A 20,988-nucleotide genomic window follows, 5' to 3' on the forward strand; every position below is an offset into this window, starting at 1 on the left:
TCATATTTAACTTAAGTCTGCTGTATGACATTTAAAGAATCCTAGGAACTGATGGATATTTATCACAATTTTTACAGATGTAGCAAATCTTTCAACCTTGGCAAATACATTTTTAAACTTAGTAAAACTTATTTGGGTCTAGAACATCTTCAAGAAATCTAGATTGTTCTGGTGGAAGTAAAGTGAGCTGAAGAGTTATAAATGAGAGATGCTCCCTTTTTGGGAGCCATCCAAGGGTACCATGCCCTGGGATTAACTTCCCAGCTCCTTTGGTATGAGACTGTGATGTCCTATCCATTCACATTTTTATAAATGTGGGAGGTGGGGATTATAATTGTATTTCACTTAGGCTACTAAAATGGACCTTACCTCCTGTTAGAGGCAGGCAAAGTGATCAGAGTTATTGAAAAAAATTCTAAAAATCATGTCTAAAAGACCCCTTAAAATCAATTTGAGATATTTATCTCATTAAATTTTCCAAAGGTTGTTATACAATTGCAAGCAGTTTTGATGAAGTCCATACATCCTTTACGTGACAATTACAAAGCCAAAATAGAAAAAGACTGTTTTTATATATGGGCTTATTCAATAATGTTTGTTCAGTATAGTTATAGGGAAAAAGCAACATAATATTACAGTACTTAGAACCCAGTACATTAAAATGATTCAGTTTAACAGAATAGTATTGAATACATTAATATATGAACTTAAAAACAACAAAATTAAATCTTAAACAAAACAATCAGCAAAATACAATAAAATACAGAGATTTTTATAAAACATCGGAGTCTGAAAAGTCTTAAAAATATAACTTTCCAGTCTCTTTAAAGTTCGTTTTTGTTGTTGTTGTTTTTTAATCCATTGAGGTACCTTTTGTCAATACTATAATGGAAAGCACTGTGGGATCTCCCAAAGCAGAGAACATGAGTTTTTGGAATCTCAGATTGTGCAGGTTCAAATGGCAAAGAGTTGCAGGGAGATTAATTTCTCCCCTGAATCTCAGGTAATATAAGTAAAAGGATCAGTGCACTCAAAAAACATCCTTTTAAATAGGCAAAGCACTGCTCTCTCATACAATACGCCATACTTCCTTTTTGGAAAAGTCTCTTTCTTCTCCTTGTTCTCCCCTGCCGCCCCCCCCCCCCAGGTCCCCTGCCACATGGCCCAATTGTTGCCTAAGGAAGGAACACCCCAGTTTTTACCAGCTGGTTTGTGATTCCAAAGACACAAGAGCAGCTACCAGCAGCCTGGGTCCTGGGGCTGGGCCTGGGGCGATGAGCTATCTGGGTCAGAGGCCAGAGTTGCTGTGGTGGGGGCTGGGGATGGGCCAGGTGAGCAAGATGGCTGGAGGCCAGGAGCAGGAGCCAGGGCAGGCCAGGACCAGGTGAGTGATATTGGTCAAGAAGGTCAGGAGGAGTGAGCTGAATCAGAAACAGCTTTTCAAGGGGGGCCAAAAAGCCTTGGAAGGAGAAACATGGCTTAAAAAAAATCATCTGGGCTATCTTAAAAAAAAATTGAGAAGTTTTCATCCTTTCGTGGTCACCAACTGTTAAAAATTAAATTATCTCTCTAATAAAAATATTATATTTTATGAGGTTTATTAAGGATTATTAGAAATCAAGGATACAAAATTAAAAAAAAACAAACCACGTGCCCAGGGCTGATTAGCCCATTCAGAGCTTATTTACTACATCATTGCAATGGCAGAGAAGAGAGAGAGTGTGGGAGGTGCTACTGCCAGTTAAATACTAATTGTGATCTCACCCAGGTGGAAACTCAGGTGAGATTATAGGGAATTCTGGGAAATACCAAGGACTTCTGGGGATTGAAGTCTAGGGTTCAAAATCTCCATTTTTACAATAAGTATGAGATAATATCTCAGTTGTTTTAATTTACATTTCTCTAATCAATAATGGTTTAGAGCATTTTCATATGACTATATATAGCTATGTTTCTTTTTCCAAAAATTGCCTGTTCATAACTTCTGACCATTTATCAGCTGGAGAATAACATATTCTTAGAAATTTGACTCAATTTTCTATATATTGAAAATATGAAACCTTTATCCAAGAAGACTGGAGAAGTAGGAGATGGAGAGCTACAGAGGAAGAAGGAGAGAGAGAGAGAGAGAGAGAGAGAGAGAGAGACAGACAGACAGACAGACAGACAGACAGACAGACAGACAGACAGACAGACAGAGACAGAGAGAGACAGAGAGACAGAGAGATAGAGAGACAGACACAGAGACAGAGAGACAGACACAGAGACAGAGAGACAGACACAGAGACAGAGACAGTGAAAGACAGAGAGAGAATTAAAACCAGTTGGTCTTAATTTTCTTGTGGTTGTCCATGGGCATAACCAGCCTTTTAATGGGTTATCTTTGCTTATGACCTTAAAACTTTGAGAAGTTACATCAATGACAAGACCCTTTTACCATTAAACTTGAACACAGAATTCTTCCACTTTCCCTCTTCTCTTCTCTGTCATAGTATTCAACAACCCCACTTCTACCCTGAAAGTCACTCCCTCAGAACAGTTATGCTATGTAGGGACACATACCATAGCTGCTCAGTTGCCACTGGGAAAATCCTGTTGCCCCCATGATAGCCATGTCCTTTTCCTTTGGAACTGTAAGCAGATGCCTGTCAGAAAGTAGGCTCTGGATTTAGGATAATGACTTGTAAGAGCTCCATCTACCCCTCCAGAGGTTTTAATACCTCTTTTTGGGGAAAAAGACCTAGTCTAACTTGAATGAGATGGCCCTTTAGAATATTATTGCTCCTTGCCTCAAGTGAGTCATTTATTTTTATTCATTTATTCACCTACCTATTTATTTATTTTTATATTTATATATTTATATATATATATATTTATTTATTTATTTAAATATATATTAAATATATTTATATATTATCTCCTCTAAAATAGTCTGTTCTGAAGTTCCTCAATGACATTGATTTCTCTGCTTCAGGAAAAACAAGAAAGGCCACCTGAAGTTGTGTATTCTAAAGATAGGGCTTGATTCCCTGTCTCCTTGGGGGGCCTCAATTTGACTTGAAGGGGCCATTTCCTGACCTTATAATTAAGCTATAAAATGACTTGAACTATATGATTAATAAATTTGGGCAGCTAGATGGTTTAGGTAGATAAGAGTGATGGATCCAATGTCAGGAAGTCATCTTCCTGAGTTCAAATTCAGCTTTAGACATTTACTGGCTGTGTTACCCTGGTGCATAGTAGATACTTGATAAATATTTACTGACTGACTTTCAAGGTCCAGTCACTTCACTCTCTCTGCCTCAGTTCCTCATCTATAAAATGAGCTGGAAAAGGAAATGGCAAACAATTCCAGTATCTTTGCCAAGAAAACTCCAAATGGGATCATGAAGAGCTGGACACGACTGAAACAATTGAATAACAACAAAATTAATCAGTTGAATAATAGAATGGGACTTGTTTTCAGCACAACCATATCTATCTTTATCTTATAATATTTTTCAACTTTCCCCTTCCTCAGTTATATAAGTTCCCAACCATTCTACTTCTCTGAAAATTATCCCCCCAGAACAGTTATAACTTAACTACAATTCAGGTACTCAGTAACTGTTCAGGTGACAATAGGAAAATCCTGTTGTCTCCAGGAGATATATATATCTTATATCCTTGTGGTTCTGGTAGGTGCCATTAGAGAGGGAGCTCTGGCTTTAGGAGAATACCTCTTAAGAGCCCCAACTCTCCTTTTTCCATTTTTGGCAGGACAAAGTAAGTTATTAGAATGAGCAGGCATGGACGCATTGCAATATTAATTGCAGATCTTATTACATTGTCTTTCTTCCCTCTCCCCCCAACCTGCCCTCTTCCAAACTTAGTTATTTATTCCTAGGTTACTATTGTACTTTCAGTCACCCAGAACCCTAGATTTGCTATTTCTGATGTTCTCTTCAGAGTAACCTGAGTTTTTTTCACTTGCCTTTATCCCACAGATCCAATCGACTGACAAATCCACTACAACATTTCTTACATTCATATTCCTTCCTTCCTCCACCATACAGCCATTACTCTAATTCTGGTTCTCTTTATCTTTCACATGAACCTGTTATAACCTTCTAACTGACTGTCCTCCCTCTAGTTTCTCTCCTCCAAATTCTTCCTCTATCTAGCTGCCAAAGTGACTTAAGTACAGGTCTATCACAACACTATCCTGCTTGGCAAAATCCAATGGCTCCCAAATGACTCTAGGATTGAATGTTATTTTATCTTTATCTCAACCTGTTTAATTTCTATTTTTATGTAAATTTTAAAATGTAAGTATGTGTGAATTCAAATATATAATTTATAAATAAGTAAATGCTTCATTACCCTCCTGGCTATGCATCTCTGACTCCCTAGACTTCAGCACCAGCCCAGAGCATAGGGTTTTTCATAGACTAGTTTTTCATTTTCATAGTCTAGGACAGATGTCTTATGATATAGTTGGAAGAACTGTGGACTTGGAATTAGAGATCCTGGGTTCAAATCCTATGTCTTCCACCTTTTAGTTTTAAGGCCTTGGACACATATTTCTATCTGATTCTTAGTTTTTTTTCATCTGTAGAATGTGAAAATAACCTCTGCATTGCCTAAATCACTGTTTTTCAGTAATTTTCGGTTGGTAACTTAATTGTCCCACCTAAGTCATAGGGTTATTATAATGACCAAATGAGAAAATGAAGAGAAAAATACTTCTTAATCATTAAGGTTCATATAAATGTGAGTGATTCATCATTTTACTTTCATCATTTTAAATACTAATAATGTCAGTGTGACTATTTCTTTCACCAAAGAAGATTTCAATTCTTCCTAACATCTTTTAGGTTTTTCTGCTCTCAAATTTATTATCTAATGTGTGAAGATTGGATTTAGCTATCTGCTGATTTGTAACAATGAAGATGCTTATTCTAACAAAATCAGGGATGTCTTGGGAACTTTGCATTACTTCACCCTACTTTGTCTAACAAAATTGGGAATATCTGTAACCATGCTTGAGGATTGAGTTTTAGGAGGCTGGCCTTTGATAGAGAAATTGACAAATAAGAAACAACTGACAGACCCCTGGGCTGTCCAAAGTCAAGCCTAGGCTACCAATGGTGTAGAGGAAACATAGGAATGTGAGGTAGAATCGTCTAGGTTTTTTTCGCAGGGCTTCCTCTTGTCGATCTTTTTCCCAGGAGAGGTGGCTCTGGCTGGCAGCATGCTAAGCGTTCTGAAATCTTGGTGTGGTGGCAGCTATTTGTCTGGGTTTTGGCGATGAGTTTGCCCTTGAGCTAATTCATGTTCAGGCATCTTGACTGAGCCCTCTTGGAGTTCAGGCTGATTCCTTCTTCCTCTACTCTCCAAAACTTTATCTTCCTAGAGCCTCGAATCTTCCCCCTGGCACAAGCCAGGTGGGAGAAATCCTACACCTTTTCCTTCTCACTTCTTAATTTCTTTCCACTATATTAATTAAAATCACCATAAATTTCCAGCTGACTTGGTTTTTTTATTTGGGATGTCCCATGGTGACCAATGATTAATATAGTTTAGGTCACAACACTAAAGTTATCCTTTATAAATGATCAACCTTATATTAATCTGTACTGTTAGCCTTTGAGCCATAAACATGGTCTATTACTTCACCATTATAATTTTGCCTTTCTAAATTATTTTAATCTGTCAGGACTTGCCTTTTGCAGACATAGCCCTAGAAGCATCCTGGGTCACCTCTTCAATAGGATGAGGAATCAGGAAGACTTTCAAAGAGGATTATTACAATTGTCATCAGCATCATCATTTGTCTCATTTTCTTCATCTTCCCTATCCTCTCAAATATTTATTACGCACCTGCTGTGTACATAGCAGCAGCATATTAGTCATCAGGAATTCAAAGACAAAACCAAACAAATTCTTGCCTTTGGGATATTTACCTTCCATGATAAAACACCCACACATCTTCATCTTTTTCATGGAACTAATATAGAACAACTTTTGGAACATGCATCTATCTTGATATTATTTTTATTTATAATAATCATATACAATATATCATATATATTATATTATGTATAATGATAATTTATATTATTTGCTTTTTGTAATGAATAAAAGTACTGGTAAGTAAGCTTCTCTTCTGTAGGCTCACTGAAAGCATATTTGGGATAACTCCAATGGCAGATTAGAGGTTAAAGATGATATGTATCTCATTCAATTGCCACATGATTTTGAATTCAGTTAATCAACAATTATTTATTAAACTACTTACTTTGTGTCATTGTCCTAAATAATGGAGAAACAAAGAGAAAAGTGAAACAGTTCCTGGACTGCCAGCTCTCTATGTGGTAAAGGTTTTTCATTCTGCATAGCTTAGCTATTACAAGGATTTAATAATATGACAACATCTATTAAACTTTTTCTCAGATTTGTATGAATTAATATTTTGTTCAGGTGATTGTGGGCAACAGCGCAGTCTGTGGTAATGGTCCTTTTCCAGTACAATTTATTGAACTTTCTAATTTGGAGGCCTACATTTGTGGTTTTGGCATTTATTAACTATTAGTTTTATGAACAACAGCAAAGTTTTGATGACTAATTGTAGCCAATGGATCATGTCTTCATAGGTATCTAGTAGGTACTCAATTTTTACAATCTTCTGTGAAGTTTTATATAATCCCTGTCATTTCCCTGCATAAACTGCATTAGTTAAGAAGCCCTGTATCCTTAAAGAGAACAATGTCTTGTGATGATGATCTAGTTTTGACCATCATATACCCCTTCTTTTCCACAAATAATTTCCCATGCCTCAGCCATTTCTTTGATCCTTGTATGTCAATTTCTAGTCAGTTAATTTCATGCTGATGTTTCTCTAGAGGATCTTTTGATTCAACTCTTGTATCTTAGTGATTTCACAGGCTTAATTCAGTAGTAAACTGATTCTGATTTTATGTAATAAGTTCAATGATGAGACCTATTGTCAGTTGTTATTGTTGCATATTGAAGTGATGTCTGCTTATTCCAAAACTATTTTTGTTAGCTTCTTTCCTGTTTATCATTTGAACTGAACTTATCTATTAGTCTTCTTCCTTCATTTTGATTAGGAAGCATTAATTTTTTCATAGCTGGGTTAGGGTAATGGACTATATTTTGTTAATATTATATGGGTTTTTGTTAGATTACTTTTCAAATTGGTCGCAGTCCATTTTACAGTTTTGAAAAAATGTTAAAATGATATTATATAGGTGTTAATAACTTTATAGTCTTCTCATTGAACTTTTGTTTCATGATATTCATAAATCTCTTTATATACATAGCCACAGCTATCTTCTTGATAGCTTTATGCTTGATATATCTCACATGAAAGAAATTAAGGTGTTTTTAGGCATCCTTTTTGTCCATTGATTAAATTTGACCTCTAGGTTAAAATTCAAAATATTCTGTTTTTGTCTTTCCTTGATGAACTTTATGAATTTTACATTTCCTGATCCTAAATGTTCATTGATCATCATGTCTGCCTCTTCGCGACCCCATATACCAAAACAATATATGGGGTTTTCTTGGCAAGGATACTGAAGTGGTTTGTCATTTCTTTCTCTCCTCGATCCAATGAATCCTTGCAATCAGCAATTAAGTGCCCTGCCCTGGGTCACATAGCTAGGAAATATCTGAGGCAAAATTTGAACTCAGGTTTTCTGACTCCAGGTCCTTCACTTTATCTATTGAGCCACTTTTCCTAAGATAGGAAGTTGTTTAAGGTGTTTTTTAGCAAACCATATAACCTGAGGGAATCTATACACAGTAAGTGATTATTAGGGTGTTTTGGTACATTAACTCGGAAGTCAAACCAAATTCTATTTTGGAGAGATGACAGTAGGTTTAGGATGAAGTAAATCTATAAGGCTTTTAAGCTGGTTTCTAGAAACATGCTACATTTTATATCAGGTACTCCTGAAATTCTGTTGATAATCTATTTTAAATAAAGAAGAGTTTTTCATGTGGACATCAAATACTTGTAGTCTGGGTCTGCTTAATATATTTGTAATATATGAATAAGCCATGAAAACAGAACTAAGTCAAAGACTTTGTGATAATCAATGAAGACACTGTAAATTTGTCATTTCAGTTGAGTCTGATCTTCATGACTCCATTTGTAGTTTTCTTGGCAAAGATGGTGGAGTGGTTTCCCATTCCCTTCTTCAGCTCATTTTACAGATGAGGACACTGAGGCCAACAGAGTTAAGTGACTTTCCCAGGGTTGTATAGCAAATCTCTGAATCCAGATTTGAACTCAGATTTTCCTGACTCAATGCCTAGTACTCTAACCACTGTGCAACCTACCTGCCCTCATTCAATAATTACTAAATTGCTAATCAGTTGTTATTTATACTATCAGGATTTTTTGGTATGCCCTTTTTTGCTTTTCAGATTATATACTGTTTTAAAATAAGCTTTAAGAGATGTTTTTAGTGGTACATTCCAAATGCTTAGTATAAAGTACATGAACACATAATAATTAGATTGTTAATAATCTTAACCTACCTTCTCATGATTTGGAATTGAGGTCCAGAATAATTAGAAAGCTCTAAAGAATTAGTCTGAATATATTTCCATTTTGTGTGACCAGTGGCCCACCCCACTGGGGCATTGATGTTTTATATCCAAATTGGAGAACTCTTAGATAACCAGTTTTCTTGTAGGAACATTCACTGGATTAGCTCAATCCCAAAGAATGGAATTGGATGTAAAGATCTTCAATGTCTTGACCTTCACTATATCTGTTCATATCAAAACAAAGTTTTCTCCCCTAGGTTCTGGTGTTCTCATGTTGTTCTGCTATTTAGAAAACTGAACTGAAAAAAAAAATTCATTTCTAACATGGTGATATTTATTCAGTTGTTTCAGTTGTGTACAATTCTGTGACCCCATTTTGAGATTCTCTTGGCAAAGATACTTGGAGTGGTTTGCCATTTCCTTCTCCAGCTCATTTTACAGATGAGGAAATCGAGGTAAACAAAGTGAAGTTACTTATATAGGACTGCACAGCTATTAAGTATCCAAATCTAGATTTGAACTCATGAAGATAAATTCCTGATTTGTAGCCCATTCCTATATCCACTGAACCACCATCTGGTTACACTACAGTATTAAAGTTTTAATATGCTTTTAATGTATGTTTAATATGCATTCTTCCTAGGATTCTAAGCAGTTAAAAAGCCATCTGGGAGGGGGAAGATGGGTGGCTCAATGGAATGAGAGCCAGGCCCAGGGATGGGAGATCTTGGGTTCAAATCTGACCTCAGACACTTCATAGCTGGGTGACTCTGAGTAAGTCACTTGACCTTCACTGCCTAGTCCTGACCACTTTTCTGCCTCAGAACCAATACATAGTATTGATTCTAAAGTGGAAAGTAAGGGTTTAAAAATAAAAGAAGCCATCTTGGAGAGGTTGAGATTATTAATGGGATTAATATGTCCCCAGTAATTAAGGAAATGAAGTGTGTGTGTGTGTGTATGTGTGTGTGAATTACACACAGGAGTATGAATAATAATGATGATATTTTTAATACCTAGCATTTATGTAGCACCTAGTATGTGTCCAGGCTTTGTGCTAAGTGCCTTATAAATATCTCATTTGATTTTCACAATAGCTGTAGGAGGTAAGTGTAGACAGAGGAGTGACAGGATGACAAAGCCATAGATTTATAATTTTTTTTAAGTCATTGCTTTTTGTCTTAAAATCAATTCTAAGGCAAAAGGGTGATAAAGGCTAGGCAATGGAGGTTAAGTGACTTGCTCTGGGTCACAGAACTAGGAAAACTCTGAGGTCCTCCCAACTCCAGGCCTGATGCTCTTATTCACTGTCCTACCTAGCTGACCCAGGATCACAGGTTTATAGGAAAAGAGATCTTACAGAATGTTTGGTCAAACCTCTTCATTTTACAGACAAGGAAACTGAGACTAAAAATTTGCCCAAAGTCACATACATTCAAGAGCTGGGATTTGAACCTTGGCCTCATGTTTCTAAGTTGATTGCTCTCCTTCAAGGGTAAATGACAAGCCTCAAACCATAGGTGAGTTAGGGGGATGCCTACCCCAATCATGTGAAGGTTTCCCCAGGAGAATTGGAAGATGAAGCCATCAACAGTAGTCCTAACTTTTGTCTTGCCCTTGGCCCTGGATGACTCTGGAAGAGACAGTGAGTCTGATGACTTTGTGCAACTCTGCCTCACTTACACCCAATTTACTCACAAGTCAAAACATCACTCATGATGTCATTGGTCCTCTTATGAAGGGAAGGACAACAACAGCTCTTCTCATAGTACAAAAGTGAATAATTCTTCCCTGTGGTAGGAAATACAAGATTTAAGATTCAAATAAAGCAGAAATCATCTGAAAGAGAAGATTAAATCTATTACTAGATTGACTATAGAATGGGGATATTTATGGTCTTGGCTCCAGGTTAGAGTCAGGAACAGAAATATTCCATCAAAGTTTAAGTAGCCCAAGTTTGGCAAACCTGGTCATTTTATTCTGGAAATTAGTTTGTCCTACCCCCAACTGTCAATGCCCTTACCTAAAGCCCTGGGCAGGCCTTTCCCACCCTGCATCCTCTCCATTACCTCTCAGATGACTCTGAGTCATCTGAGTCAATGGATCAAGATTAAAATCCTGCCTTGGTTATTTGCAATTTTTCATCACCTAAGGTAAGTATTGTTGTTTTAATTTATTTCTATTCTGCTCTTTGTGACCTCTTTTGGGATTTTTTTTTTTTGCATTTTACAAATTAACTGAGGCAAACACAGTTAAGTGACTTGCCCAAGATCATGCAGCTAATAAGTGTCTGAGACTGAATTTGTACTCAAGTCTTCCTGATTTCAGACCTAGTACTCTATCCATTGTGCCAACTAGGTGCCCTAATAGAGGCAAGCAACTTATAGTAATTTCTCTGGGTCCCAGTTTTCTTTGCTATGAAATAAGGGAGTTAGATACTCAGCTAAGTGATGTAGTGGAGAAAGTACTGAGCCTGGAGTCAGGAAGACTTAGGGTAAAATACATCCTCAGCAGCTTATTAGCTGTGTGACCTTGGGTAAGTCACTTAACTTGAGCTTTTTCATCTGTTTTTCAAAAAAATATATTTATTTATTTACTTTAATTGATTAATTAATTTAGAATATTTTTCCATGGTTACATGATTCATGTTCTTTACTTTCCCTCCACCCCCACCCCCCAGAACTGACGAGCAATTCCACTGGGTTTTAAATGCATCATTATTCAAAATCTATTTCCATGTTATTCATATTTGTAGTAGAGTGATCTTTTAAAGCCCAAAACCCAATCATATCTCCATTGAACCATGTGATCAATCATCTATTTTTCTTTTGCATTTCTACTCCCACAGGTATTTCTCTGGATGTGGATAGTGTTTTCTTCTCATAAGTTCCTCAGAATTGTCATGGATCATTGGATTGCTGCTAGTAGAGAAGTCCATTACATTCGATTAAGTCTCTATGTACGTTATGGTTCTGCTCCTTTTGTTCTGCATCAATTCCTGTAGGTTGTTTCAGTTCATATTGAATTACTCCAGTTCATCATTCCTTTTAGCATAATAGTATTCCATCACCATCAGATACCACAATTTGTTCAACCATTCCCCAATTTATGGACATGCCCTCATTTTTCATTTTTTGGCCACTACAAAAAGCAAGGCTATAAATATTTTTGTACAAGTATTTTTCCTTATTATCTCTTTGGGGTACAAACCCAGCAGTGGTATGGCTGAATCAAAGGGCAGGCAGTATTTTAAAGCCCTTTCAGCATAGTTGCAAATTGCCTTCCAGAATGGTTGGATCAATTCACAATTCCACCAGCAATGTATTAGTGCTCCAATTTTGTTATAACCTCTCCATATTTACTACTTTCCTTTGCTGTCATATTGGCTAATCTGCTAGGTGTGAGGTGGTTTCTCAGAGTTGTTTTGATTTGCATTTCTCAAATAATGAGAGATTTAGAGCACTTTTTCTTGTGCTTATTGATAATTTTTATTTCTTTATCTGAAAACTGCCAATTTATGTCTTTACCCATTTATCAATTGGGGAATGGCTTGATTTATTATACAACTGACTTAGTTCCTTATAAATATGAGAAATTAGACTTTTGTCAGAGGTTTTTATTATAAATATTTTTTTCCCAGTTTGTTGCTTCCCTTCTAATTTTGGTTTGTATTGCATTGGTTTTGTTTGTACAGAAACTTTTAAATTTAATGCAATGAAAATTATTCATTTTACATTTTGTAATATTCTCTACCTCTTGCTTGGTCTTAGATTCTTTCCTATCCCATAGATCTGACAGGTATACTATTCTATGTTCACATAATTCACTTATAATTTCCCTCTTTATATTTAAGTTATTTACCCATTCTGAATTTATCTTGGTATAGGATGTGAGATGTTGATCTAAACCCAATTTCTCCCATATTGTTTTCATATTGTCCCAGCACTTTTTGTCAAATAGTGGGTTCTTCTCTCAAATGCTGGGTTTTTTTTTTTGGGGGGGGTATCAAACACTATCTTGCTGAGATCATTTACCCCAAGTCTATTCCATTGAGCCTCCCTTCTATCTCTTAGTCAGTACCATATTGTTTTGATGGTACTGCTAGGCCCCCATCCTTCACATTTCTTTCATTAGTTCCCTTGATATTCTTGATATTTTGTTCTTCCAAATGAACTTTGTTTTAATTTTTTCTTATTCTATAAAAAAGCTTCTTGGTAGTTTGATAGGTATGGCACTGAATAAGTAAATTAATTTGGGTAGGATTGTCATTCTTATTGTATTAGTTCATCCTACCCATGAGCAATTAATGCTTTTTCCAGTTATTTAAATATAGTTTTAATTGTGTGGAAAGTGGTTTATAGTTGTGTTCATATAATTTCTGTGTTTGTCTTGGAAAATAGAATCCTAAATATTTTATATTGTATAGGGTGATTTTTAAATAGAATTTTTTTCTCTTCCTAGCTCTTGCTGTTGAGTTGTGTTGGAAATATAAAGAAATGCTGATTTCTGTGGGTTTATTTAGTATCCTGCAACTTTGCTAAAGTTCGTGGTTATTTCCACTAGCTTTTTAGTTGATTCTCTAGGATTCTTTAAATAGTCCATATCAACTGCAAAGAGTAATAGTTTAGTTTTCTCATTACCTACTTTAATCCCTTCAATTTCTTTTTCTTCGCTAATTGCTATCACTAGTGTTTCTAGTACAATGTTAAATAATAGAGGTGATGATGGGCATCATTGTATAAGGATTAAAATTGGGGTTTTACTCAAAATGAGAGTTATAGAAGTGGTCTCTATAAAATATTAGCTCCTAAGCCAAAATGACTGTTAGCAGCTTTTATTTACAAGGTAGAAAATGTGAATTAGAACCCTTGCCTTCCATCTTAGAATCAATACTGTGTATTGGTTCTAAGGCAGAAAAGTGGTAAGGGGTAGGCAATGGGGGGGGGGGTTAAGTTCAGAAGTGTCTGAGCTCAAATTTGAACCTAGGACCTCCCATCTCTAGACTTGACTTTCAATCCACTGAACTACCCAGCTGCCCCTCCCCGCCCACTAAGTCATTCAGCTGCCCTGGGATAATCTCTTTTAAGAGCACCTTGGCAATAAAAGCCACTGTGGCTTGGGCACTAGGAAATGCTTCTGGCCATCTGGTCAGCTCCACTATGACTAGACAAAATTATTTAATGTCTGGCTTTTGGCATCATGATGAAGTCGATTTGAAGATGCTCAAAATGTGTGTAAGCCAGAGGACATATACCAAATACTTTGCCATGAAAGGCATGTTGGTTATGTGCTTGACAGGTGGGGCAGGCTGCACACACTTTAGAGACTATGGTAGTTATACCAGGGGCTATCCATACTCTTTTAACAGAATCTCCAATGCCTTGGATACCAAAGGGACTGTTTTTTTGTGAATGGATAAACAAATTTGACAATAAAAACTTCTTTGGAGTAGGGGTTTTCCATCAGATGACATCCATACTCCACTGATCTGTTTTGATTTGAACTTTTGTTTCCATTTTTCTACTTCCTGTTCATTGTAAGAAAGGGATAAATTTGAATCGTTAATAGTTACTAAATTAATTCAGGCCCTTCTAAGGCTGCAAGTTTTGCTGCAGTATCTGCTTGGTGCTTCCCTCTAGAGACAGGGTCAGAATTATATTATTAAAGAATCATACTATTTAGTTTCTAATTAATTTTAAATCTGCCTTTCTGTAAGCCCTTTATTGATTATGATTTTTATTGTATTATGGTCTGAAAAATTGCATTTATTATTTCTGCTTTACTACATTTGTTTGCAATGTTTTTATGATCTAGTACATGGTCAATCTTTGTATATGTGGCATGTGCTGTTGAAAAGAATGTATATTTCTTTTTATCCCTATTTATTTGTTCTCCAGATATCAATTAGCTCTAATTTGTCTAACTTTTCATTCACTTCTCTTACTTCTTTCTTATTTATTTTTTGGTTCAATTTATCTAGTTTTGATAGGGGAAAGTTGAGGTCCCCCATTAGAATGATTTTACTGTCTATTTCTTCCTTAAGCTCCTTTAGTTTCTCCTTTAGAAATCTGAATTCTGTACCATTTGGTGCATATATATTGAGTACTGATGTTTTTTCATTATTTATACTGCCTTTAATTAAGATGTAATTGCCTTCCTTATCTCTTTTAATCAGATCTGTTTTTGCTTTAGCTTTGTCTGAGATCTTAATTGTTACTCCTGCCTTCTTTGTCTCAGATGCAGTCCATTAAATTCAGAGCCGCCCTCTTACCTTTAACCTGTGTATGTCTACCTGCTTCAATTGTGTTTTTTGTAGACAATGTATGGTAGGATTCTGGTTTTTAATCCATTTTGCTATCTCCTTCCTTTTTATGGGTGAGTTCATCCCATTCATATTCATAGTTATGATTATTGTCTGTCTATTCCCCTCCATTTTGACTTCACCCTTTGTTTCTGTTTTTTCTCTTATCTCTCTTAACTTCCCCTCATACTTTTTTCTTTTAGTCAGTCTCCCTCCTTTCCCCTCCCTAATGTTAATGCCTTTCCCACCCCTCCCCTCTTATTATTCTATTCTTTCTATAGTGCCTTTTAAATAACTCCCCAACCTCTCCCTCCCTTGTATTGCTCCCCTATCCACCACCCTGTTTATTATCCTTCTACTTCTCTATAGGGCATGATACAATTCTCTGCCCCAATGGATATGACTGTTCTTCCCTCTCTGAGCCAATTCCAATGAGCATAAGATTTAAGTATTACTTTTCGCCAGCCTCTATAGGTAGTTATCTTGAACTTGGCTATAACTTTCCTGGGCATTGTCAATTGGGAATTAAATACAGGAGGTGATCTGTGGATTCTTTGAATCTCTATTTACCCTCTTGTTCAAGAATATCAGGGCAATTTTCTTGGATAATTTCCCATAGAATGATGTCCAGTCTTTTTCTTTTGTTATGATTTTCAAGTAGTCCAATAATTCTAAAATTGTCTCTCCTGGATCTATTTTCCATAGACCAGTGGACTGGGTGTCTTAGTGTGCCTGCAGCTCTTGTTTGGGTTTGGTGGTGAGTGTCCTTAGTGTGGTGACTGGGAGAAGTTCAATATCATGGGTCAGGTGAGGTGTCTTCCCTGAGCTCTCTCAGAGTTTAGGCTGATTCTTTTTTTTCCTTTACCTTTCCTAAAAACACCATCCTCCTAGGAATCCCCTTATCTTGGAGGAAGCCTCATGGCTGGAAGGTCTTTGAACTCCCTTTGGCTCATGCTAGGCCAGAGAAATCTTATACCTTTTTCCCTCTCTCTTCTTCTTAATTCCTCCCTTCTATATTAATTAAACCACCATAAAATTCCCAAACTGACTTGAGTATTTTTATTGGGATTTAGAAATCCCTGGCGACCAACTAAATTTATGTTCAGTCTCAACCCTAAATTTACCCCTTATAGTTGGCTATAAGTAGTTATCCTCTTCCTCCTCTCTATGCCTTTCTCTCAGTCATCTCTGTGCCAGTTGCCCAGTCAGAGTCCTGAGCTTCCTGTAGTGATATCAAGATACTCTGTTACAGTTGCAGCCTTTGCCTTGGGATCCCAGTCATCCAGATTCCTGCCAGTCTCAGTGTAGTAGGTGGGGGAGGGGTGTTGGATTTTTTACCTTACACCAGAGAATTCAAATTCATCTGTGTACCTTTCAGGTTGAATTGAGTAGGAGAGACCTGTGGCTCTGTGTTGCTGAGTTTGGCTTTCTGTGTATTCTGAGACTGAGATTTTCTGGCCTCTGGAGGCTTCTTCTCTGCACTATTGATAAACTGGATTAAGCCAGTTGAGCTGATCTGTTGAATATGTCTTGAGGCCAAAACTTCCAGAGGCAGAAGCCTGAGATGGAGGAGTGGTGGCTGAAGGCTGCAACCAGGCTACCCTCCTCTGTCCCTCTCCTCCAGCTGTGTGCAGAGCTCTGGCCTTGAGTGGTTGTGGTAGTAAGGCACTCTGTCTGGCCTGGGGCCCTTGCCCCAAGATCCCACTGACCTCCCATGTCTCAGCACAGTAGGTAGGGGAGGGGAACCTGGACTTTCCTTCTTTCTTTTCCTTAAACCAAAGAATTTAATCTTTTCTGCATACCTTTTAAGTTGAATCAAGCAGCAAGGTCCCATAGGTCTGTCCTGTTGTTGGATTTGGTTTTCTGTCCCCCACGAAGCATTTTCTTTTTGATTGGTATGGAAGGATTTTCCCAGAGGAATTTACTTTTTCTGCTTCTAAGGCACCATCTTGACTCCACCTCTTTCTTTTTTTTCATTTTTAAACTGGGGATAATAACATCATCTGCCTTCTAGAGTTGTAAGAATCAACTGAGAATATTTGTGAAGCACTTAGCACAATGCCTAGGATACAGCATTTGCTATATAAATTCTACCTATTACTATTAGCTCTAAAGCTATGATTCTATGATCCTAAAATTCACCTACCCCTTCAGATCTCTGGCCTATACAACAAGCAATGCTTAACCCAAAGAGTTTACAAAATTGTAATCTCAGAACAGTTTTGGGTAATTTTCTTAGCACACTTCAAATTCACCTAAGGATGAAGGCAGCCTTGATGCCACATGGTTAAGGATTTGAAGCAAATGTTATCAGCACAAAATAATGTGCTCTAGAAATCATAGTATATGTATGAAATCATAAAATTTATTTTCAAGGGTAACTCATCTATTAGACCTTTGGAGACAGCCTTTCATCTCTCCTCTCACCAACCTCTAATTTTCTACCTCTTTTCAGCAGTTAATGGACTATCTACTAACTGCACTAGGCTGTTGTTAAAAAACTCATCTTTAGTATCAGAACAAATTAGGTAAATAAAATACTGCCTTATATTCAAACATGGCCTTTATGGTATTTTATTAAAGCGATAAATCAAATGGCACCAATTCAGTGTTTGAGCAAGACTTTTATTGAGTTATTCCATACTTGCCATTATCCAACTTTCAAGTCCCTCCCCCCACATTTATGATTCTGAAACTATTACATCAGTGTTGTCCCCATGGCATTTTAATCTAATCCAGCCCTTTAAGGGTAAGTATTTACAACACTGGGTCAGGTTATGATCATTTTATGAAGCCATTGTTTTATAGGTACTCATTACCTTTGTTAAAAGAGCCTATAGCCCTTCTGCATTCTGGTCTCCACCTTCCATCCAGCATTCCAATTCTGTCCTGGGTTTCTGGACTTTTGAATGGTGAGGTTCACCATAGTGATTCAAAACTTGTACAACTTTTTATTACTCCTAGCCCATATTAAAAAAAAAAAATGAACCTTTGACTCAACCCATGATCACTGTGACTCTCTAGACAAAACACTCCTCCATAGATACTAGTCCCCCAAATTTATTTTCTTCTCCATATATTACCTAAATATATTACCTATAGGGACAGCTGTGGCTCACTGGTTAAGGGTCTTGGGCCTGGACTCCTTCAGAAGATCTGAGTTCAAATGAAGCTTCAGACACTTCATAACCATGTGAACTTGGATAAGTCATTTAATTTCTGTATGCCTAGAAGACAGCCAGATGGCTCACTGGATAGTGTTGGACCTAGAGTCAGAAAAACCTTAGTTTAAATTCAGTCTCAGATATGTCCAAGCTATATGACTCTGGGCAAGTCACTTCACCTATGATTGCCTAACAAAAGGATCCACTAGAGAAGGAAATGGTGAACCACTCCAGTATCCTTGCCAAGAAAAGCCCATGGATAGCTATGGTCCATGTGGTCATAAAGTGCTGGACATGATTGAACAACAGTAAGCTATTACAATGCACTTTCCTTGAGGGCAGGAACTACTGTACCTTTCTTTTTTAATTTGTATCTCTAACACTAGCAGAATACTATGTAATAAGATAAGTATACAATCAATGCTTATTCCTTCCTTCCTTCCTTCCTTCCTTCCTTCCTTCCTTCCTTCCTTCCTTCCTTCCTTCCTTCCTTCCTTCCTTCCTTCCTTCCTTCCTTCCTTCCTTCCTTCCTTCCTTCCTTTCTCCCTCCCTTCCTTCCTCCCTCCCTCCCTCCCTCCCTTCCTTCTTTCCTTCCTTCCTTCCTTCCTTCCTTCCTTCCTTCCTTCCTTCCTTCCTTCCTTCCTTCCTTCCTTCCTTCCTTCCTTCCTTCCTTCCTTTTTATCTTTTTATCTTTTTACCTTCTGCCTTATAATCAGTACTGGGGCAGGACGGCTAGGTGCTTCAGTAGATTGACAGCCAGACCTAGAGATAGGGGGTCCTGAGTTCAAATTTGAACTCAGCTACTTCCTAGGTATATGATCCTGGGCAAATCATGACTTCCATTGCCTAGCCTTTACCATTCTTCTGCCTTTGAACCAATATACAGTATTGATTCTGAAACTGAAGGTAAGAGATTAAAAAAAAAAGAATTAATACTAGATATTGGTTGCAAGACAGAAGAGTTAACAGATATTTTTTCCATTTATTCTTTGGCAAACTGGTTATAGTCACAAATACTATTTGCTAAGATTTGTAATAAAAGATAATCTGTGTGGAACTATTTCTAAGTTGTGGTAACTGGATACTCTGGCTTGTGACTAGAGAGCTGCTACTAGGGGACACCTGAGGCTGCTTAGTTATAATGGAGATAGAAGAGAGATGATGAGATATAATGAGAGAGATGCTGCTAGAGGGGTGCTCTGGAGCTGCCTATTGATCACTAATGGCTAGTAAGTCAAGATATTTCCTTCCCTTCTCGTCCCTTCACCTCTCAGTTTCCACTCACACCCTTCTGCCTTCCTTTCCCCTTCCCCTGTCTTAGCCAGCCACCTTCTAAGTAACCCTGGGGAACTATGAGATTTCAGAGAAATATTCTTTACTCTTCTTTTTTCCAAGTAAAGGGGTTTATTGGTAACAACGGAATGGGGATTGAGGTGAGAGGGATGAGGGTGTCTCTAATCTCTAAGGAGAATTAGAAATGTGTGGGAAATGTCAGTCCAGTCACAGTTGTGACTCAGAGACAGCCAGAGAGATGGAGGATAATGGTTAAATCTTCTTCTTTAGTCAGATAATCTCTGCTTGAGTAATTCAAGTCCAGACTCTGTCAAAAGCCACAAAGGTCTCTCTCTCTGCCTAGGTCAGGAAAAGCCAGTCTCTCTTGGTCAGGAACCCCAGAGAGAGAGAATCAATTTCTCCCCCTGGCCAGCTCCAACTGCCTCACCTGGGAGCATTCCGTTTGGAATCTTTGCCTTGATTGACAGACAGGTCCTTCACCTTGGTCTGCATGCCTGGCTTGTCCTGCAAATCCTCCCTTTCTTCATGCCTTTTCCACAGATCTTTAATAAAAATCTTAGACCTCTGAAGCTAAGACTATCTTCTTGAGATATGGAATCATGTTTATAGAAGACAGAAAAAAAAGAAAATACATAAATATAAATAGATTGCCTGAAAAATTAGTAAATATCCCTTAATATATTATTATAGGGACTTGACATAAAATATGGAAACAGGTAGCTAAATGGGAAAACACTTTTATGTGCTGTGAGCTGATGCTGTTTACCTCCTAGTACCCTTAGCCTATGTTTGAGGAGCATTGCTTACTTTATATTAAATTCAACCTTCCTAAGTTTGGATGCAACAAAGCATTTATAGTAATGCTACTTCACACATTTCTTAATAGAAGGCTAGGTCTGAAGGGAAAATATTTATCTTTTTATAGAGCTAGCAGCTTTTTGACAGAGATACCTGTCTTTTGCCATGTGTAAAAGTGCCATCAATGTCAATTATCCATTTTACAACTATCCATTTCTTCTAAATTTCTTGGATTTGGAGAATATGGATAAAGTCTTTTAAAACAAACAATAGCAACATATATAATATATAATATAAACATAAATATAAAATATAAACAACCCAAACTTTGTCACTCAGATACTGTTTAAAATTCAAAAAGGTATATTTCTTATACTATGAGTCTTGGGGTAGTCAATAAATGTCAAATGTCAGATTATTTATATATTTATTGGGTCCATGGAACATTTTTTGAGGAGGCCTACTGGCATTTGGTCATCATATTCTTTGAAGGCATAACACAGAAGAATGGAGCCATAAATATATCAAAATATTTCAAATATTCACTTCAGTACAATAAATCTCCTGACATCAGAGAGCATTGGAAGGTGCTTTGCTCTCAGGCATTTTCTTTGCAAAATGATTCTTTCAGTTCTGATGTCCAAGGTAGGTAGAAAGACATATTCATTTGATTGGTGTAGGCAGGACATTTGCTGTTGTTGTTTTTTTTTTTAATGTTCCAAACTGTGGAATCATTAACCTTTGATTGAATCAAGCTGTCCAAATCTTGTCAAGTACTGCCTGCAGGCTGAAGACTCTGATTATGCACATTCCTATACTGGAAATTTGCATATTCCTGTCCCAGGGAAACCCTGAAAAGGGTTAGCCATT

The sequence above is a fragment of the Monodelphis domestica genome, chromosome 1, assembly GCF_027887165.1.
Source record: "Monodelphis domestica isolate mMonDom1 chromosome 1, mMonDom1.pri, whole genome shotgun sequence".
Classification (NCBI taxonomy): Eukaryota; Metazoa; Chordata; class Mammalia; order Didelphimorphia; family Didelphidae; genus Monodelphis; species Monodelphis domestica.